The following is an 18,852-nucleotide window of genomic DNA, read 5'->3' as shown; positions in this document are numbered from 1 at the left end:
AAAGAAAATGCCCGATTGCCGACGTGTAACAACTTTGGCCCTTGTCAGTGCTTGGGCGGGTGACCGCATGGGAACACAGGGTACTGTTGGCAATTTTGCTTCCTATTTTTCTTTCTCCTTTGTTTTCGCAGCTGCAGACCGATTCAGTGAGGGAGACGCCACCGTGAAATGAAGGGGCGTGCTGTGTGTCCACCGCCTCGCCTCTCCCTGCCTCTCTCAGTCGTTTCTCGTGCTTGTCGTTTTGATATAGGCCGACTGGAGAGCGTCAGCTCTCGCGTCAGCTGAGCAAAGTCGAGACAAGTCGAGACACACTGTAGGCTGGTCTGCAGCGAGTAAGAGGGAGAAAGAACATTAATTTAACGGCGCGTGGCAAAAGTACTCATACGCAAAGCTGAAAGCCTGCTGCGGTGGCCGGGAATCGAACCCGGATCAACTGCTTGCAAGGCAACTATGCTGACCTTTACACCACCACCGCACAACCGGGCGCCCCCACGCCGCGCTGTGTCGGCTTCCCGCCAGTCGGCAGCGGCCGAAGGTGATCGTAGCCCTAGGCGCATTACGAGGTAGGCTAGGGGAGCACATGCAGATGCATTCGCACGGCGTATCCATGCACATTTCGCACCCTTTGGCAAGAGTCGGCGCCGGCGACGCAAGAGGACGCAGAGGACGGCGTTCTGGCGGCATTTTTAGGCAGTACAGTGCAGGATTCAGCGTCTGCAGCATTTTCTCGACAGAATGCTACGGCGCTTGACGGCAGTCCCACGTTATCTCGAGACATCTGCTCGGGAAGCAGCGAAAGATTGCTACTGGTCTGAGCATCGGTGGTTCAGTGGTAGAATGCTCGCCTGCCACGCGGGCGGCCCGGGTTCGATTCCCGGCCGATGCATCGTTTTGCTTTTCCCGCGGTGCCGTGTGGCTTGCGCGCTTGAGATGCACGATCCACAAGAATGTATAGCGGGATTCCCTTGAGAAGAACCGAGAACGCAGCACGCGCGGTTCCCCACTCAGACGCTCGCGTCATGTTCTGCGGACTGGCGTCGGCCTGGCCTCACAAGTTGCTGTGTCCAGGTGCCTCCGAGGCAATGAACTTGAACGACGGGGAGTACTGCCCATCGTTGCAAAAGCTGCAGCACCACCACAATCAACTGGGCCGGCAATGCACGTGTAGCAACAGAACACGTTATCCACCAAGTAGTGTATCTCTGCGTCTAACAATGGGTACGCTACTTGCCCAGTTCCCAGGACCAACGGTCCGCCCCGTGCCTCGGTAGCGCAGTAGTCAGCGCGTAAGTCTCATAATTTTAAGGTCGTGAGTTCGATCCTCACCCGGGGCATTTAATTTTCTGTGACTCACGGTGGTGCTGTCGCTAGGGCTCGAACTTATTTCTTGTTTGTTATCCACAACGTTTCAACGCTTCAGAGAGAAAATTTATACTTCCTGTTATTGATACTGACAGCTTTCCTTTTCCTCTTCTCCCAGTAGAGCATGAAGCCAAAAGCATTGCTCTGAGACTTTTGAGGTGCGCGCCTTGCCAGCCAGTATGCGCAATGACGTTCGCAAAGAGAGAAGGGTGCGAGAGACCATCCGATCCGTCGAACGGACGCCCAAATCCGGTGAGATCTAGTGGCTAGGATGCCTGGCTATCACCCCGGAGGCCCGGGCTCGATTGCCGGAACCGGAACGGAATTTTTTCCACACGAATCGTCTCAAGTTGCAGCAGTGCGTGCTGCCGTTTCCCGTCCTGCTCGCAGTACAGCTACTGTTTCGTGACCGCCAGCAGAACATAGACGGGCGAAGCAGACACACGGTGACCCTAGAAGTGGCGTGTGGCTTCATGCGACGTGTTTCCAGCGTAGGGCTGAGCAACCGTCCGCGTCGAGGCCCGTTAGCTCAGTTGGTTAGAGCGTCGTGCTAATAACGCGAAGGTCGTGGGTTCGATCCCCCCACGGGCCAGTAGACTTTTACTACTACGAAAAGGCAGCGCCGATTTCAGCTGGCGAGTGTGATGACCAAAAGATCATCGCCGTGCGTGGACGTTGGCAGAGGATCCGAACCCGACTCGTCGGGAAGCGCTGCAGCATTCGCTCGGCAATGGTCACAATATGTTGAATACGCTGGTTCTCATACGGCAAAGAGAAAATGAAAGAAAATGCCCGATTGCCGACGTGTAACAACTTTGGCCCTTGTCAGTGCTTGGGCGGGTGACCGCATGGGAACACAGGGTACTGTTGGCAATTTTGCTTCCTATTTTTCTTTCTCCTTTGTTTTCGCAGCTGCAGACCGATTCAGTGAGGGAGACGCCACCGTGAAATGAAGGGGCGTGCTGTGTGTCCACCGCCTCGCCTCTCCCTGCCTCTCTCAGTCGTTTCTCGTGCTTGTCGTTTTGATATAGGCCGACTGGAGAGCGTCAGCTCTCGCGTCAGCTGAGCAAAGTCGAGACAAGTCGAGACACACTGTAGGCTGGTCTGCAGCGAGTAAGAGGGAGAAAGAACATTAATTTAACGGCGCGTGGCAAAAGTACTCATACGCAAAGCTGAAAGCCTGCTGCGGTGGCCGGGAATCGAACCCGGATCAACTGCTTGCAAGGCAACTATGCTGACCTTTACACCACCACCGCACAACCGGGCGCCCCCACGCCGCGCTGTGTCGGCTTCCCGCCAGTCGGCAGCGGCCGAAGGTGATCGTAGCCCTAGGCGCATTACGAGGTAGGCTAGGGGAGCACATGCAGATGCATTCGCACGGCGTATCCATGCACATTTCGCACCCTTTGGCAAGAGTCGGCGCCGGCGACGCAAGAGGACGCAGAGGACGGCGTTCTGGCGGCATTTTTAGGCAGTACAGTGCAGGATTCAGCGTCTGCAGCATTTTCTCGACAGAATGCTACGGCGCTTGACGGCAGTCCCACGTTATCTCGAGACATCTGCTCGGGAAGCAGCGAAAGATTGCTACTGGTCTGAGCATCGGTGGTTCAGTGGTAGAATGCTCGCCTGCCACGCGGGCGGCCCGGGTTCGATTCCCGGCCGATGCATCGTTTTGCTTTTCCCGCGGTGCCGTGTGGCTTGCGCGCTTGAGATGCACGATCCACAAGAATGTATAGCGGGATTCCCTTGAGAAGAACCGAGAACGCAGCACGCGCGGTTCCCCACTCAGACGCTCGCGTCATGTTCTGCGGACTGGCGTCGGCCTGGCCTCACAAGTTGCTGTGTCCAGGTGCCTCCGAGGCAATGAACTTGAACGACGGGGAGTACTGCCCATCGTTGCAAAAGCTGCAGCACCACCACAATCAACTGGGCCGGCAATGCACGTGTAGCAACAGAACACGTTATCCACCAAGTAGTGTATCTCTGCGTCTAACAATGGGTACGCTACTTGCCCAGTTCCCAGGACCAACGGTCCGCCCCGTGCCTCGGTAGCGCAGTAGTCAGCGCGTAAGTCTCATAATTTTAAGGTCGTGAGTTCGATCCTCACCCGGGGCATTTAATTTTCTGTGACTCACGGTGGTGCTGTCGCTAGGGCTCGAACTTATTTCTTGTTTGTTATCCACAACGTTTCAACGCTTCAGAGAGAAAATTTATACTTCCTGTTATTGATACTGACAGCTTTCCTTTTCCTCTTCTCCCAGTAGAGCATGAAGCCAAAAGCATTGCTCTGAGACTTTTGAGGTGCGCGCCTTGCCAGCCAGTACGCGCAATGACGTTCGCAAAGAGAGAAGGGTGCGAGAGACCATCCGATCCGTCGAACGGACGCCCAAATCCGGTGAGATCTAGTGGCTAGGATGCCTGGCTATCACCCCGGAGGCCCGGGCTCGATTGCCGGAACCGGAACGGAATTTTTTCCACACGAATCGTCTCAATTTTCAGCAGTGCGTGCTGCCGTTTCCCGTCCTGCTCGCAGTACAGCTACTGTTTCGTGACCGCCAGCAGTACATAGACGGGCGAAGCAGACACACGGTGACCCTAGAAGTGGCGTGTGGCTTCATGCGACGTGTTTCCAGCGTAGGGCTGAGCAACCGTCCGCGTCGAGGCCCGTTAGCTCAGTTGGTTAGAGCGTCGTGCTAATAACGCGAAGGTCGTGGTGTTCGATCCCCCCACGGGCCAGTAGGCTTTTACTACTACGAAAAGGCAGCGCCGATTTCAGCTGGCGAGTGTGATGACCAAAAGATCATCGCCGTGCGTGGACGTTGGCAGAGGATCCGAACCCGACTCGTCGGGAAGCGCTGCAGCATTCGCTCGGCAATGGTCACAATATGTTGAATACGCTGGTTCTCATACGGCAAAGAGAAAATGAAAGAAAATGCCCGATTGCCGACGTGTAACAACTTTGGCCCTTGTCAGTGCTTGGGCGGGTGACCGCATGGGAACACAGGGTACTGTTGGCAATTTTGCTTCCTATTTTTCTTTCTCCTTTGTTTTCGCAGCTGCAGACCGATTCAGTGAGGGAGACGCCACCGTGAAATGAAGGGGCGTGCTGTGTGTCCACCGCCTCGCCTCTCCCTGCCTCTCTCAGTCGTTTCTCGTGCTTGTCGTTTTGATATAGGCCGACTGGAGAGCGTCAGCTCTCGCGTCAGCTGAGCAAAGTCGAGACAAGTCGAGACACACTGTAGGCTGGTCTGCAGCGAGTAAGAGGGAGAAAGAACATTAATTTAACGGCGCGTGGCAAAAGTACTCATACGCAAAGCTGAAAGCCTGCTGCGGTGGCCGGGAATCGAACCCGGATCAACTGCTTGCAAGGCAACTATGCTGACCTTTACACCACCACCGCACAACCGTGCGCCCCCACGCCGCGCTGTGTCGGCTTCCCGCCAGTCGGCAGCGGCCGAAGGTGATCGTAGCCCTAGGCGCATTACGAGGTAGGCTAGGGGAGCACATGCAGATGCATTCGCACGGCGTATCCATGCACATTTCGCACCCTTTGGCAAGAGTCGGCGCCGGCGACGCAAGAGGACGCAGAGGACGGCGTTCTGGCGGCATTTTTAGGCAGTACAGTGCAGGATTCAGCGTCTGCAGCATTTTCTCGACAGAATGCTACGGCGCTTGACGGCAGTCCCACGTTATCTCGAGACATCTGCTCGGGAAGCAGCGAAAGATTGCTACTGGTCTGAGCATCGGTGGTTCAGTGGTAGAATGCTCGCCTGCCACGCGGGCGGCCCGGGTTCGATTCCCGGCCGATGCATCGTTTTGCTTTTCCCGCGGTGCCGTGTGGCTTGCGCGCTTGAGATGCACGATCCACAAGAATGTATAGCGGGATTCCCTTGAGAAGAACCGAGAACGCAGCACGCGCGGTTCCCCACTCAGACGCTCGCGTCATGTTCTGCGGACTGGCGTCGGCCTGGCCTCACAAGTTGCTGTGTCCAGGTGCCTCCGAGGCAATGAACTTGAACGACGGGGAGTACTGCCCATCGTTGCAAAAGCTGCAGCACCACCACAATCAACTGGGCCGGCAATGCACGTGTAGCAACAGAACACGTTATCCACCAAGTAGTGTATCTCTGCGTCTAACAATGGGTACGCTACTTGCCCAGTTCCCAGGACCAACGGTCCGCCCCGTGCCTCGGTAGCGCAGTAGTCAGCGCGTAAGTCTCATAATTTTAAGGTCGTGAGTTCGATCCTCACCCGGGGCATTTAATTTTCTGTGACTCACGGTGGTGCTGTCGCTAGGGCTCGAACTTATTTCTTGTTTGTTATCCACAACGTTTCAACGCTTCAGAGAGAAAATTTATACTTCCTGTTATTGATACTGACAGCTTTCCTTTTCCTCTTCTCCCAGTAGAGCATGAAGCCAAAAGCATTGCTCTGAGACTTTTGAGGTGCGCGCCTTGCCAGCCAGTATGCGCAATGACGTTCGCAAAGAGAGAAGGGTGCGAGAGACCATCCGATCCGTCGAACGGACGCCCAAATCCGGTGAGATCTAGTGGCTAGGATGCCTGGCTATCACCCCGGAGGCCCGGGCTCGATTGCCGGAACCGGAACGGAATTTTTTCCACACGAATCGTCTCAAGTTGCAGCAGTGCGTGCTGCCGTTTCCCGTCCTGCTCGCAGTACAGCTACTGTTTCGTGACCGCCAGCAGAACATAGACGGGCGAAGCAGACACACGGTGACCCTAGAAGTGGCGTGTGGCTTCATGCGACGTGTTTCCAGCGTAGGGCTGAGCAACCGTCCGCGTCGAGGCCCGTTAGCTCAGTTGGTTAGAGCGTCGTGCTAATAACGCGAAGGTCGTGGGTTCGATCCCCCCACGGGCCAGTAGACTTTTACTACTACGAAAAGGCAGCGCCGATTTCAGCTGGCGAGTGTGATGACCAAAAGATCATCGCCGTGCGTGGACGTTGGCAGAGGATCCGAACCCGACTCGTCGGGAAGCGCTGCAGCATTCGCTCGGCAATGGTCACAATATGTTGAATACGCTGGTTCTCATACGGCAAAGAGAAAATGAAAGAAAATGCCCGATTGCCGACGTGTAACAACTTTGGCCCTTGTCAGTGCTTGGGCGGGTGACCGCATGGGAACACAGGGTACTGTTGGCAATTTTGCTTCCTATTTTTCTTTCTCCTTTGTTTTCGCAGCTGCAGACCGATTCAGTGAGGGAGACGCCACCGTGAAATGAAGGGGCGTGCTGTGTGTCCACCGCCTCGCCTCTCCCTGCCTCTCTCAGTCGTTTCTCGTGCTTGTCGTTTTGATATAGGCCGACTGGAGAGCGTCAGCTCTCGCGTCAGCTGAGCAAAGTCGAGACAAGTCGAGACACACTGTAGGCTGGTCTGCAGCGAGTAAGAGGGAGAAAGAACATTAATTTAACGGCGCGTGGCAAAAGTACTCATACGCAAAGCTGAAAGCCTGCTGCGGTGGCCGGGAATCGAACCCGGATCAACTGCTTGCAAGGCAACTATGCTGACCTTTACACCACCACCGCACAACCGGGCGCCCCCACGCCGCGCTGTGTCGGCTTCCCGCCAGTCGGCAGCGGCCGAAGGTGATCGTAGCCCTAGGCGCATTACGAGGTAGGCTAGGGGAGCACATGCAGATGCATTCGCACGGCGTATCCATGCACATTTCGCACCCTTTGGCAAGAGTCGGCGCCGGCGACGCAAGAGGACGCAGAGGACGGCGTTCTGGCGGCATTTTTAGGCAGTACAGTGCAGGATTCAGCGTCTGCAGCATTTTCTCGACAGAATGCTACGGCGCTTGACGGCAGTCCCACGTTATCTCGAGACATCTGCTCGGGAAGCAGCGAAAGATTGCTACTGGTCTGAGCATCGGTGGTTCAGTGGTAGAATGCTCGCCTGCCACGCGGGCGGCCCGGGTTCGATTCCCGGCCGATGCATCGTTTTGCTTTTCCCGCGGTGCCGTGTGGCTTGCGCGCTTGAGATGCACGATCCACAAGAATGTATAGCGGGATTCCCTTGAGAAGAACCGAGAACGCAGCACGCGCGGTTCCCCACTCAGACGCTCGCGTCATGTTCTGCGGACTGGCGTCGGCCTGGCCTCACAAGTTGCTGTGTCCAGGTGCCTCCGAGGCAATGAACTTGAACGACGGCGAGTACTGCCCATCGTTGCAAAAGCTGCAGCACCACCACAATCAACTGGGCCGGCAATGCACGTGTAGCAACAGAACACGTTATCCACCAAGTAGTGTATCTCTGCGTCTAACAATGGGTACGCTACTTGCCCAGTTCCCAGGACCAACGGTCCGCCCCGTGCCTCGGTAGCGCAGTAGTCAGCGCGTAAGTCTCATAATTTTAAGGTCGTGAGTTCGATCCTCACCCGGGGCATTTAATTTTCTGTGACTCACGGTGGTGCTGTCGCTAGGGCTCGAACTTATTTCTTGTTTGTTATCCACAACGTTTCAACGCTTCAGAGAGAAAATTTATACTTCCTGTTATTGATACTGACAGCTTTCCTTTTCCTCTTCTCCCAGTAGAGCATGAAGCCAAAAGCATTGCTCTGAGACTTTTGAGGTGCGCGCCTTGCCAGCCAGTACGCGCAATGACGTTCGCAAAGAGAGAAGGGTGCGAGAGACCATCCGATCCGTCGAACGGACGCCCAAATCCGGTGAGATCTAGTGGCTAGGATGCCTGGCTATCACCCCGGAGGCCCGGGCTCGATTGCCGGAACCGGAACGGAATTTTTTCCACACGAATCGTCTCAATTTTCAGCAGTGCGTGCTGCCGTTTCCCGTCCTGCTCGCAGTACAGCTACTGTTTCGTGACCGCCAGCAGTACATAGACGGGCGAAGCAGACACACGGTGACCCTAGAAGTGGCGTGTGGCTTCATGCGACGTGTTTCCAGCGTAGGGCTGAGCAACCGTCCGCGTCGAGGCCCGTTAGCTCAGTTGGTTAGAGCGTCGTGCTAATAACGCGAAGGTCGTGGTGTTCGATCCCCCCACGGGCCAGTAGGCTTTTACTACTACGAAAAGGCAGCGCCGATTTCAGCTGGCGAGTGTGATGACCAAAAGATCATCGCCGTGCGTGGACGTTGGCAGAGGATCCGAACCCGACTCGTCGGGAAGCGCTGCAGCATTCGCTCGGCAATGGTCACAATATGTTGAATACGCTGGTTCTCATACGGCAAAGAGAAAATGAAAGAAAATGCCCGATTGCCGACGTGTAACAACTTTGGCCCTTGTCAGTGCTTGGGCGGGTGACCGCATGGGAACACAGGGTACTGTTGGCAATTTTGCTTCCTATTTTTCTTTCTCCTTTGTTTTCGCAGCTGCAGACCGATTCAGTGAGGGAGACGCCACCGTGAAATGAAGGGGCGTGCTGTGTGTCCACCGCCTCGCCTCTCCCTGCCTCTCTCAGTCGTTTCTCGTGCTTGTCGTTTTGATATAGGCCGACTGGAGAGCGTCAGCTCTCGCGTCAGCTGAGCAAAGTCGAGACAAGTCGAGACACACTGTAGGCTGGTCTGCAGCGAGTAAGAGGGAGAAAGAACATTAATTTAACGGCGCGTGGCAAAAGTACTCATACGCAAAGCTGAAAGCCTGCTGCGGTGGCCGGGAATCGAACCCGGATCAACTGCTTGCAAGGCAACTATGCTGACCTTTACACCACCACCGCACAACCGGGCGCCCCCACGCCGCGCTGTGTCGGCTTCCCGCCAGTCGGCAGCGGCCGAAGGTGATCGTAGCCCTAGGCGCATTACGAGGTAGGCTAGGGGAGCACATGCAGATGCATTCGCACGGCGTATCCATGCACATTTCGCACCCTTTGGCAAGAGTCGGCGCCGGCGACGCAAGAGGACGCAGAGGACGGCGTTCTGGCGGCATTTTTAGGCAGTACAGTGCAGGATTCAGCGTCTGCAGCATTTTCTCGACAGAATGCTACGGCGCTTGACGGCAGTCCCACGTTATCTCGAGACATCTGCTCGGGAAGCAGCGAAAGATTGCTACTGGTCTGAGCATCGGTGGTTCAGTGGTAGAATGCTCGCCTGCCACGCGGGCGGCCCGGGTTCGATTCCCGGCCGATGCATCGTTTTGCTTTTCCCGCGGTGCCGTGTGGCTTGCGCGCTTGAGATGCACGATCCACAAGAATGTATAGCGGGATTCCCTTGAGAAGAACCGAGAACGCAGCACGCGCGGTTCCCCACTCAGACGCTCGCGTCATGTTCTGCGGACTGGCGTCGGCCTGGCCTCACAAGTTGCTGTGTCCAGGTGCCTCCGAGGCAATGAACTTGAACGACGGCGAGTACTGCCCATCGTTGCAAAAGCTGCAGCACCACCACAATCAACTGGGCCGGCAATGCACGTGTAGCAACAGAACACGTTATCCACCAAGTAGTGTATCTCTGCGTCTAACAATGGGTACGCTACTTGCCCAGTTCCCAGGACCAACGGTCCGCCCCGTGCCTCGGTAGCGCAGTAGTCAGCGCGTAAGTCTCATAATTTTAAGGTCGTGAGTTCGATCCTCACCCGGGGCATTTAATTTTCTGTGACTCACGGTGGTGCTGTCGCTAGGGCTCGAACTTATTTCTTGTTTGTTATCCACAACGTTTCAACGCTTCAGAGAGAAAATTTATACTTCCTGTTATTGATACTGACAGCTTTCCTTTTCCTCTTCTCCCAGTAGAGCATGAAGCCAAAAGCATTGCTCTGAGACTTTTGAGGTGCGCGCCTTGCCAGCCAGTACGCGCAATGACGTTCGCAAAGAGAGAAGGGTGCGAGAGACCATCCGATCCGTCGAACGGACGCCCAAATCCGGTGAGATCTAGTGGCTAGGATGCCTGGCTATCACCCCGGAGGCCCGGGCTCGATTGCCGGAACCGGAACGGAATTTTTTCCACACGAATCGTCTCAATTTTCAGCAGTGCGTGCTGCCGTTTCCCGTCCTGCTCGCAGTACAGCTACTGTTTCGTGACCGCCAGCAGTACATAGACGGGCGAAGCAGACACACGGTGACCCTAGAAGTGGCGTGTGGCTTCATGCGACGTGTTTCCAGCGTAGGGCTGAGCAACCGTCCGCGTCGAGGCCCGTTAGCTCAGTTGGTTAGAGCGTCGTGCTAATAACGCGAAGGTCGTGGTGTTCGATCCCCCCACGGGCCAGTAGGCTTTTACTACTACGAAAAGGCAGCGCCGATTTCAGCTGGCGAGTGTGATGACCAAAAGATCATCGCCGTGCGTGGACGTTGGCAGAGGATCCGAACCCGACTCGTCGGGAAGCGCTGCAGCATTCGCTCGGCAATGGTCACAATATGTTGAATACGCTGGTTCTCATACGGCAAAGAGAAAATGAAAGAAAATGCCCGATTGCCGACGTGTAACAACTTTGGCCCTTGTCAGTGCTTGGGCGGGTGACCGCATGGGAACACAGGGTACTGTTGGCAATTTTGCTTCCTATTTTTCTTTCTCCTTTGTTTTCGCAGCTGCAGACCGATTCAGTGAGGGAGACGCCACCGTGAAATGAAGGGGCGTGCTGTGTGTCCACCGCCTCGCCTCTCCCTGCCTCTCTCAGTCGTTTCTCGTGCTTGTCGTTTTGATATAGGCCGACTGGAGAGCGTCAGCTCTCGCGTCAGCTGAGCAAAGTCGAGACAAGTCGAGACACACTGTAGGCTGGTCTGCAGCGAGTAAGAGGGAGAAAGAACATTAATTTAACGGCGCGTGGCAAAAGTACTCATACGCAAAGCTGAAAGCCTGCTGCGGTGGCCGGGAATCGAACCCGGATCAACTGCTTGCAAGGCAACTATGCTGACCTTTACACCACCACCGCACAACCGGGCGCCCCCACGCCGCGCTGTGTCGGCTTCCCGCCAGTCGGCAGCGGCCGAAGGTGATCGTAGCCCTAGGCGCATTACGAGGTAGGCTAGGGGAGCACATGCAGATGCATTCGCACGGCGTATCCATGCACATTTCGCACCCTTTGGCAAGAGTCGGCGCCGGCGACGCAAGAGGACGCAGAGGACGGCGTTCTGGCGGCATTTTTAGGCAGTACAGTGCAGGATTCAGCGTCTGCAGCATTTTCTCGACAGAATGCTACGGCGCTTGACGGCAGTCCCACGTTATCTCGAGACATCTGCTCGGGAAGCAGCGAAAGATTGCTACTGGTCTGAGCATCGGTGGTTCAGTGGTAGAATGCTCGCCTGCCACGCGGGCGGCCCGGGTTCGATTCCCGGCCGATGCATCGTTTTGCTTTTCCCGCGGTGCCGTGTGGCTTGCGCGCTTGAGATGCACGATCCACAAGAATGTATAGCGGGATTCCCTTGAGAAGAACCGAGAACGCAGCACGCGCGGTTCCCCACTCAGACGCTCGCGTCATGTTCTGCGGACTGGCGTCGGCCTGGCCTCACAAGTTGCTGTGTCCAGGTGCCTCCGAGGCAATGAACTTGAACGACGGCGAGTACTGCCCATCGTTGCAAAAGCTGCAGCACCACCACAATCAACTGGGCCGGCAATGCACGTGTAGCAACAGAACACGTTATCCACCAAGTAGTGTATCTCTGCGTCTAACAATGGGTACGCTACTTGCCCAGTTCCCAGGACCAACGGTCCGCCCCGTGCCTCGGTAGCGCAGTAGTCAGCGCGTAAGTCTCATAATTTTAAGGTCGTGAGTTCGATCCTCACCCGGGGCATTTAATTTTCTGTGACTCACGGTGGTGCTGTCGCTAGGGCTCGAACTTATTTCTTGTTTGTTATCCACAACGTTTCAACGCTTCAGAGAGAAAATTTATACTTCCTGTTATTGATACTGACAGCTTTCCTTTTCCTCTTCTCCCAGTAGAGCATGAAGCCAAAAGCATTGCTCTGAGACTTTTGAGGTGCGCGCCTTGCCAGCCAGTACGCGCAATGACGTTCGCAAAGAGAGAAGGGTGCGAGAGACCATCCGATCCGTCGAACGGACGCCCAAATCCGGTGAGATCTAGTGGCTAGGATGCCTGGCTATCACCCCGGAGGCCCGGGCTCGATTGCCGGAACCGGAACGGAATTTTTTCCACACGAATCGTCTCAATTTTCAGCAGTGCGTGCTGCCGTTTCCCGTCCTGCTCGCAGTACAGCTACTGTTTCGTGACCGCCAGCAGTACATAGACGGGCGAAGCAGACACACGGTGACCCTAGAAGTGGCGTGTGGCTTCATGCGACGTGTTTCCAGCGTAGGGCTGAGCAACCGTCCGCGTCGAGGCCCGTTAGCTCAGTTGGTTAGAGCGTCGTGCTAATAACGCGAAGGTCGTGGTGTTCGATCCCCCCACGGGCCAGTAGGCTTTTACTACTACGAAAAGGCAGCGCCGATTTCAGCTGGCGAGTGTGATGACCAAAAGATCATCGCCGTGCGTGGACGTTGGCAGAGGATCCGAACCCGACTCGTCGGGAAGCGCTGCAGCATTCGCTCGGCAATGGTCACAATATGTTGAATACGCTGGTTCTCATACGGCAAAGAGAAAATGAAAGAAAATGCCCGATTGCCGACGTGTAACAACTTTGGCCCTTGTCAGTGCTTGGGCGGGTGACCGCATGGGAACACAGGGTACTGTTGGCAATTTTGCTTCCTATTTTTCTTTCTCCTTTGTTTTCGCAGCTGCAGACCGATTCAGTGAGGGAGACGCCACCGTGAAATGAAGGGGCGTGCTGTGTGTCCACCGCCTCGCCTCTCCCTGCCTCTCTCAGTCGTTTCTCGTGCTTGTCGTTTTGATATAGGCCGACTGGAGAGCGTCAGCTCTCGCGTCAGCTGAGCAAAGTCGAGACAAGTCGAGACACACTGTAGGCTGGTCTGCAGCGAGTAAGAGGGAGAAAGAACATTAATTTAACGGCGCGTGGCAAAAGTACTCATACGCAAAGCTGAAAGCCTGCTGCGGTGGCCGGGAATCGAACCCGGATCAACTGCTTGCAAGGCAACTATGCTGACCTTTACACCACCACCGCACAACCGGGCGCCCCCACGCCGCGCTGTGTCGGCTTCCCGCCAGTCGGCAGCGGCCGAAGGTGATCGTAGCCCTAGGCGCATTACGAGGTAGGCTAGGGGAGCACATGCAGATGCATTCGCACGGCGTATCCATGCACATTTCGCACCCTTTGGCAAGAGTCGGCGCCGGCGACGCAAGAGGACGCAGAGGACGGCGTTCTGGCGGCATTTTTAGGCAGTACAGTGCAGGATTCAGCGTCTGCAGCATTTTCTCGACAGAATGCTACGGCGCTTGACGGCAGTCCCACGTTATCTCGAGACATCTGCTCGGGAAGCAGCGAAAGATTGCTACTGGTCTGAGCATCGGTGGTTCAGTGGTAGAATGCTCGCCTGCCACGCGGGCGGCCCGGGTTCGATTCCCGGCCGATGCATCGTTTTGCTTTTCCCGCGGTGCCGTGTGGCTTGCGCGCTTGAGATGCACGATCCACAAGAATGTATAGCGGGATTCCCTTGAGAAGAACCGAGAACGCAGCACGCGCGGTTCCCCACTCAGACGCTCGCGTCATGTTCTGCGGACTGGCGTCGGCCTGGCCTCACAAGTTGCTGTGTCCAGGTGCCTCCGAGGCAATGAACTTGAACGACGGCGAGTACTGCCCATCGTTGCAAAAGCTGCAGCACCACCACAATCAACTGGGCCGGCAATGCACGTGTAGCAACAGAACACGTTATCCACCAAGTAGTGTATCTCTGCGTCTAACAATGGGTACGCTACTTGCCCAGTTCCCAGGACCAACGGTCCGCCCCGTGCCTCGGTAGCGCAGTAGTCAGCGCGTAAGTCTCATAATTTTAAGGTCGTGAGTTCGATCCTCACCCGGGGCATTTAATTTTCTGTGACTCACGGTGGTGCTGTCGCTAGGGCTCGAACTTATTTCTTGTTTGTTATCCACAACGTTTCAACGCTTCAGAGAGAAAATTTATACTTCCTGTTATTGATACTGACAGCTTTCCTTTTCCTCTTCTCCCAGTAGAGCATGAAGCCAAAAGCATTGCTCTGAGACTTTTGAGGTGCGCGCCTTGCCAGCCAGTACGCGCAATGACGTTCGCAAAGAGAGAAGGGTGCGAGAGACCATCCGATCCGTCGAACGGACGCCCAAATCCGGTGAGATCTAGTGGCTAGGATGCCTGGCTATCACCCCGGAGGCCCGGGCTCGATTGCCGGAACCGGAACGGAATTTTTTCCACACGAATCGTCTCAATTTTCAGCAGTGCGTGCTGCCGTTTCCCGTCCTGCTCGCAGTACAGCTACTGTTTCGTGACCGCCAGCAGTACATAGACGGGCGAAGCAGACACACGGTGACCCTAGAAGTGGCGTGTGGCTTCATGCGACGTGTTTCCAGCGTAGGGCTGAGCAACCGTCCGCGTCGAGGCCCGTTAGCTCAGTTGGTTAGAGCGTCGTGCTAATAACGCGAAGGTCGTGGTGTTCGATCCCCCCACGGGCCAGTAGGCTTTTACTACTACGAAAAGGCAGCGCCGATTTCAGCTGGCGAGTGTGATGACCAAAAGATCATCGCCGTGCGTGGACGTTGGCAGAGGATCCGAACCCGACTCGTCGGGAAGCGCTGCAGCATTCGCTCGGCAATGGTCACAATATGTTGAATACGCTGGTTCTCATACGGCAAAGAGAAAATGAAAGAAAATGCCCGATTGCCGACGTGTAACAACTTTGGCCCTTGTCAGTGCTTGGGCGGGTGACCGCATGGGAACACAGGGTACTGTTGGCAATTTTGCTTCCTATTTTTCTTTCTCCTTTGTTTTCGCAGCTGCAGACCGATTCAGTGAGGGAGACGCCACCGTGAAATGAAGGGGCGTGCTGTGTGTCCACCGCCTCGCCTCTCCCTGCCTCTCTCAGTCGTTTCTCGTGCTTGTCGTTTTGATATAGGCCGACTGGAGAGCGTCAGCTCTCGCGTCAGCTGAGCAAAGTCGAGACAAGTCGAGACACACTGTAGGCTGGTCTGCAGCGAGTAAGAGGGAGAAAGAACATTAATTTAACGGCGCGTGGCAAAAGTACTCATACGCAAAGCTGAAAGCCTGCTGCGGTGGCCGGGAATCGAACCCGGATCAACTGCTTGCAAGGCAACTATGCTGACCTTTACACCACCACCGCACAACCGGGCGCCCCCACGCCGCGCTGTGTCGGCTTCCCGCCAGTCGGCAGCGGCCGAAGGTGATCGTAGCCCTAGGCGCATTACGAGGTAGGCTAGGGGAGCACATGCAGATGCATTCGCACGGCGTATCCATGCACATTTCGCACCCTTTGGCAAGAGTCGGCGCCGGCGACGCAAGAGGACGCAGAGGACGGCGTTCTGGCGGCATTTTTAGGCAGTACAGTGCAGGATTCAGCGTCTGCAGCATTTTCTCGACAGAATGCTACGGCGCTTGACGGCAGTCCCACGTTATCTCGAGACATCTGCTCGGGAAGCAGCGAAAGATTGCTACTGGTCTGAGCATCGGTGGTTCAGTGGTAGAATGCTCGCCTGCCACGCGGGCGGCCCGGGTTCGATTCCCGGCCGATGCATCGTTTTGCTTTTCCCGCGGTGCCGTGTGGCTTGCGCGCTTGAGATGCACGATCCACAAGAATGTATAGCGGGATTCCCTTGAGAAGAACCGAGAACGCAGCACGCGCGGTTCCCCACTCAGACGCTCGCGTCATGTTCTGCGGACTGGCGTCGGCCTGGCCTCACAAGTTGCTGTGTCCAGGTGCCTCCGAGGCAATGAACTTGAACGACGGGGAGTACTGCCCATCGTTGCAAAAGCTGCAGCACCACCACAATCAACTGGGCCGGCAATGCACGTGTAGCAACAGAACACGTTATCCACCAAGTAGTGTATCTCTGCGTCTAACAATGGGTACGCTACTTGCCCAGTTCCCAGGACCAACGGTCCGCCCCGTGCCTCGGTAGCGCAGTAGTCAGCGCGTAAGTCTCATAATTTTAAGGTCGTGAGTTCGATCCTCACCCGGGGCATTTAATTTTCTGTGACTCACGGTGGTGCTGTCGCTAGGGCTCGAACTTATTTCTTGTTTGTTATCCACAACGTTTCAACGCTTCAGAGAGAAAATTTATACTTCCTGTTATTGATACTGACAGCTTTCCTTTTCCTCTTCTCCCAGTAGAGCATGAAGCCAAAAGCATTGCTCTGAGACTTTTGAGGTGCGCGCCTTGCCAGCCAGTACGCGCAATGACGTTCGCAAAGAGAGAAGGGTGCGAGAGACCATCCGATCCGTCGAACGGACGCCCAAATCCGGTGAGATCTAGTGGCTAGGATGCCTGGCTATCACCCCGGAGGCCCGGGCTCGATTGCCGGAACCGGAACGGAATTTTTTCCACACGAATCGTCTCAATTTTCAGCAGTGCGTGCTGCCGTTTCCCGTCCTGCTCGCAGTACAGCTACTGTTTCGTGACCGCCAGCAGTACATAGACGGGCGAAGCAGACACACGGTGACCCTAGAAGTGGCGTGTGGCTTCATGCGACGTGTTTCCAGCGTAGGGCTGAGCAACCGTCCGCGTCGAGGCCCGTTAGCTCAGTTGGTTAGAGCGTCGTGCTAATAACGCGAAGGTCGTGGTGTTCGATCCCCCCACGGGCCAGTAGGCTTTTACTACTACGAAAAGGCAGCGCCGATTTCAGCTGGCGAGTGTGATGACCAAAAGATCATCGCCGTGCGTGGACGTTGGCAGAGGATCCGAACCCGACTCGTCGGGAAGCGCTGCAGCATTCGCTCGGCAATGGTCACAATATGTTGAATACGCTGGTTCTCATACGGCAAAGAGAAAATGAAAGAAAATGCCCGATTGCCGACGTGTAACAACTTTGGCCCTTGTCAGTGCTTGGGCGGGTGACCGCATGGGAACACAGGGTACTGTTGGCAATTTTGCTTCCTATTTTTCTTTCTCCTTTGTTTTCGCAGCTGCAGACCGATTCAGTGAGGGAGACGCCACCGTGAAATGAAGGGGCGTGCTGTGTGTCCACCGCCTCGCCTCTCCCTGCCTCTCTCAGTCGTTTCTCGTGCTTGTCGTTTTGATATAGGCCGACTGGAGAGCGTCAGCTCTCGCGTCAGCTGAGCAAAGTCGAGACAAGTCGAGACACACTGTAGGCTGGTCTGCAGCGAGTAAGAGGGAGAAAGAACATTAATTTAACGGCGCGTGGCAAAAGTACTCATACGCAAAGCTGAAAGCCTGCTGCGGTGGCCGGGAATCGAACCCGGATCAACTGCTTGCAAGGCAACTATGCTGACCTTTACACCACCACCGCACAACCGGGCGCCCCCACGCCGCGCTGTGTCGGCTTCCCGCCAGTCGGCAGCGGCCGAAGGTGATCGTAGCCCTAGGCGCATTACGAGGTAGGCTAGGGGAGCACATGCAGATGCATTCGCACGGCGTATCCATGCACATTTCGCACCCTTTGGCAAGAGTCGGCGCCGGCGACGCAAGAGGACGCAGAGGACGGCGTTCTGGCGGCATTTTTAGGCAGTACAGTGCAGGATTCAGCGTCTGCAGCATTTTCTCGACAGAATGCTACGGCGCTTGACGGCAGTCCCACGTTATCTCGAGACATCTGCTCGGGAAGCAGCGAAAGATTGCTACTGGTCTGAGCATCGGTGGTTCAGTGGTAGAATGCTCGCCTGCCACGCGGGCGGCCCGGGTTCGATTCCCGGCCGATGCATCGTTTTGCTTTTCCCGCGGTGCCGTGTGGCTTGCGCGCTTGAGATGCACGATCCACAAGAATGTATAGCGGGATTCCCTTGAGAAGAACCGAGAACGCAGCACGCGCGGTTCCCCACTCAGACGCTCGCGTCATGTTCTGCGGACTGGCGTCGGCCTGGCCTCACAAGTTGCTGTGTCCAGGTGCCTCCGAGGCAATGAACTTGAACGACGGCGAGTACTGCCCATCGTTGCAAAAGCTGCAGCACCACCACAATCAACTGGGCCGGCAATGCACGTGTAGCAACAGAACACGTTATCCACCAAGTAGTGTATCTCTGCGTCTAACAATGGGTACGCTACTTGCCCAGTTCCCAGGACCAACGGTCCGCCCCGTGCCTCGGTAGCGCAGTAGTCAGCGCGTAAGTCTCATAATTTTAAGGTCGTGAGTTCGATCCTCACCCGGGGCATTTAATTTTCTGTGACTCACGGTGGTGCTGTCGCTAGGGCTCGAACTTATTTCTTGTTTGTTATCCACAACGTTTCAACGCTTCAGAGAGAAAATTTATACTTCCTGTTATTGATACTGACAGCTTTCCTTTTCCTCTTCTCCCAGTAGAGCATGAAGCCAAAAGCATTGCTCTGAGACTTTTGAGGTGCGCGCCTTGCCAGCCAGTACGCGCAATGACGTTCGCAAAGAGAGAAGGGTGCGAGAGACCATCCGATCCGTCGAACGGACGCCCAAATCCGGTGAGATCTAGTGGCTAGGATGCCTGGCTATCACCCCGGAGGCCCGGGCTCGATTGCCGGAACCGGAACGGAATTTTTTCCACACGAA

General features: G+C 55.7%; 35 non-coding genes across 35 annotated transcripts; 26 read left to right on the top strand and 9 right to left on the bottom strand.

The window, feature by feature from the left end:
- Window positions 1-403: 403 nt before the first annotated feature.
- Trnaa-ugc lies at window positions 404-475 on the bottom strand. Its single transcript has one exon. It is a non-coding gene; the product is annotated as a tRNA-Ala (tRNA).
- A 340-nt stretch (window positions 476-815) lies between these two features.
- Window positions 816-886, top strand: Trnag-gcc. Its single transcript has one exon. It is a non-coding gene; the product is annotated as a tRNA-Gly (tRNA).
- A 375-nt stretch (window positions 887-1,261) lies between these two features.
- Window positions 1,262-1,334, top strand: Trnam-cau. Its single transcript has one exon. It is a non-coding gene; the product is annotated as a tRNA-Met (tRNA).
- Window positions 1,335-1,880: 546 nt separating this feature from the next.
- On the top strand, window positions 1,881-1,954 carry Trnai-aau. Its single transcript has one exon. It is a non-coding gene; the product is annotated as a tRNA-Ile (tRNA).
- Window positions 1,955-2,546: 592 nt separating this feature from the next.
- Trnaa-ugc lies at window positions 2,547-2,618 on the bottom strand. The gene has a single exon. It is a non-coding gene; the product is annotated as a tRNA-Ala (tRNA).
- Window positions 2,619-2,958: 340 nt separating this feature from the next.
- On the top strand, window positions 2,959-3,029 carry Trnag-gcc. The gene has a single exon. It is a non-coding gene; the product is annotated as a tRNA-Gly (tRNA).
- Window positions 3,030-3,404: 375 nt separating this feature from the next.
- Trnam-cau lies at window positions 3,405-3,477 on the top strand. The gene has a single exon. It is a non-coding gene; the product is annotated as a tRNA-Met (tRNA).
- A 546-nt stretch (window positions 3,478-4,023) lies between these two features.
- Window positions 4,024-4,098, top strand: Trnai-aau. The gene has a single exon. It is a non-coding gene; the product is annotated as a tRNA-Ile (tRNA).
- A 592-nt stretch (window positions 4,099-4,690) lies between these two features.
- Trnaa-ugc lies at window positions 4,691-4,762 on the bottom strand. Its single transcript has one exon. It is a non-coding gene; the product is annotated as a tRNA-Ala (tRNA).
- Window positions 4,763-5,102: 340 nt separating this feature from the next.
- Window positions 5,103-5,173, top strand: Trnag-gcc. The gene has a single exon. It is a non-coding gene; the product is annotated as a tRNA-Gly (tRNA).
- Window positions 5,174-5,548: 375 nt separating this feature from the next.
- On the top strand, window positions 5,549-5,621 carry Trnam-cau. Its single transcript has one exon. It is a non-coding gene; the product is annotated as a tRNA-Met (tRNA).
- Window positions 5,622-6,167: 546 nt separating this feature from the next.
- On the top strand, window positions 6,168-6,241 carry Trnai-aau. The gene has a single exon. It is a non-coding gene; the product is annotated as a tRNA-Ile (tRNA).
- Window positions 6,242-6,833: 592 nt separating this feature from the next.
- On the bottom strand, window positions 6,834-6,905 carry Trnaa-ugc. Its single transcript has one exon. It is a non-coding gene; the product is annotated as a tRNA-Ala (tRNA).
- Window positions 6,906-7,245: 340 nt separating this feature from the next.
- Window positions 7,246-7,316, top strand: Trnag-gcc. Its single transcript has one exon. It is a non-coding gene; the product is annotated as a tRNA-Gly (tRNA).
- A 375-nt stretch (window positions 7,317-7,691) lies between these two features.
- On the top strand, window positions 7,692-7,764 carry Trnam-cau. Its single transcript has one exon. It is a non-coding gene; the product is annotated as a tRNA-Met (tRNA).
- Window positions 7,765-8,310: 546 nt separating this feature from the next.
- Trnai-aau lies at window positions 8,311-8,385 on the top strand. Its single transcript has one exon. It is a non-coding gene; the product is annotated as a tRNA-Ile (tRNA).
- Window positions 8,386-8,977: 592 nt separating this feature from the next.
- Window positions 8,978-9,049, bottom strand: Trnaa-ugc. Its single transcript has one exon. It is a non-coding gene; the product is annotated as a tRNA-Ala (tRNA).
- Window positions 9,050-9,389: 340 nt separating this feature from the next.
- On the top strand, window positions 9,390-9,460 carry Trnag-gcc. Its single transcript has one exon. It is a non-coding gene; the product is annotated as a tRNA-Gly (tRNA).
- Window positions 9,461-9,835: 375 nt separating this feature from the next.
- Trnam-cau lies at window positions 9,836-9,908 on the top strand. Its single transcript has one exon. It is a non-coding gene; the product is annotated as a tRNA-Met (tRNA).
- A 546-nt stretch (window positions 9,909-10,454) lies between these two features.
- On the top strand, window positions 10,455-10,529 carry Trnai-aau. Its single transcript has one exon. It is a non-coding gene; the product is annotated as a tRNA-Ile (tRNA).
- Window positions 10,530-11,121: 592 nt separating this feature from the next.
- On the bottom strand, window positions 11,122-11,193 carry Trnaa-ugc. Its single transcript has one exon. It is a non-coding gene; the product is annotated as a tRNA-Ala (tRNA).
- A 340-nt stretch (window positions 11,194-11,533) lies between these two features.
- On the top strand, window positions 11,534-11,604 carry Trnag-gcc. The gene has a single exon. It is a non-coding gene; the product is annotated as a tRNA-Gly (tRNA).
- Window positions 11,605-11,979: 375 nt separating this feature from the next.
- Window positions 11,980-12,052, top strand: Trnam-cau. The gene has a single exon. It is a non-coding gene; the product is annotated as a tRNA-Met (tRNA).
- A 546-nt stretch (window positions 12,053-12,598) lies between these two features.
- On the top strand, window positions 12,599-12,673 carry Trnai-aau. The gene has a single exon. It is a non-coding gene; the product is annotated as a tRNA-Ile (tRNA).
- A 592-nt stretch (window positions 12,674-13,265) lies between these two features.
- Window positions 13,266-13,337, bottom strand: Trnaa-ugc. The gene has a single exon. It is a non-coding gene; the product is annotated as a tRNA-Ala (tRNA).
- A 340-nt stretch (window positions 13,338-13,677) lies between these two features.
- On the top strand, window positions 13,678-13,748 carry Trnag-gcc. Its single transcript has one exon. It is a non-coding gene; the product is annotated as a tRNA-Gly (tRNA).
- Window positions 13,749-14,123: 375 nt separating this feature from the next.
- Trnam-cau lies at window positions 14,124-14,196 on the top strand. The gene has a single exon. It is a non-coding gene; the product is annotated as a tRNA-Met (tRNA).
- A 546-nt stretch (window positions 14,197-14,742) lies between these two features.
- On the top strand, window positions 14,743-14,817 carry Trnai-aau. The gene has a single exon. It is a non-coding gene; the product is annotated as a tRNA-Ile (tRNA).
- A 592-nt stretch (window positions 14,818-15,409) lies between these two features.
- On the bottom strand, window positions 15,410-15,481 carry Trnaa-ugc. Its single transcript has one exon. It is a non-coding gene; the product is annotated as a tRNA-Ala (tRNA).
- Window positions 15,482-15,821: 340 nt separating this feature from the next.
- Trnag-gcc lies at window positions 15,822-15,892 on the top strand. The gene has a single exon. It is a non-coding gene; the product is annotated as a tRNA-Gly (tRNA).
- A 375-nt stretch (window positions 15,893-16,267) lies between these two features.
- On the top strand, window positions 16,268-16,340 carry Trnam-cau. The gene has a single exon. It is a non-coding gene; the product is annotated as a tRNA-Met (tRNA).
- Window positions 16,341-16,886: 546 nt separating this feature from the next.
- Trnai-aau lies at window positions 16,887-16,961 on the top strand. The gene has a single exon. It is a non-coding gene; the product is annotated as a tRNA-Ile (tRNA).
- Window positions 16,962-17,553: 592 nt separating this feature from the next.
- Trnaa-ugc lies at window positions 17,554-17,625 on the bottom strand. The gene has a single exon. It is a non-coding gene; the product is annotated as a tRNA-Ala (tRNA).
- A 340-nt stretch (window positions 17,626-17,965) lies between these two features.
- On the top strand, window positions 17,966-18,036 carry Trnag-gcc. Its single transcript has one exon. It is a non-coding gene; the product is annotated as a tRNA-Gly (tRNA).
- A 375-nt stretch (window positions 18,037-18,411) lies between these two features.
- On the top strand, window positions 18,412-18,484 carry Trnam-cau. Its single transcript has one exon. It is a non-coding gene; the product is annotated as a tRNA-Met (tRNA).
- The last annotated feature ends 368 nt before the right edge of the window (window positions 18,485-18,852 follow it).

Source organism: Schistocerca piceifrons, chromosome 2, assembly GCF_021461385.2.
Source record: "Schistocerca piceifrons isolate TAMUIC-IGC-003096 chromosome 2, iqSchPice1.1, whole genome shotgun sequence".
Classification (NCBI taxonomy): domain Eukaryota; kingdom Metazoa; phylum Arthropoda; class Insecta; order Orthoptera; family Acrididae; genus Schistocerca; species Schistocerca piceifrons.
This window is presented reverse-complemented; position numbering and strand designations above follow the sequence as displayed.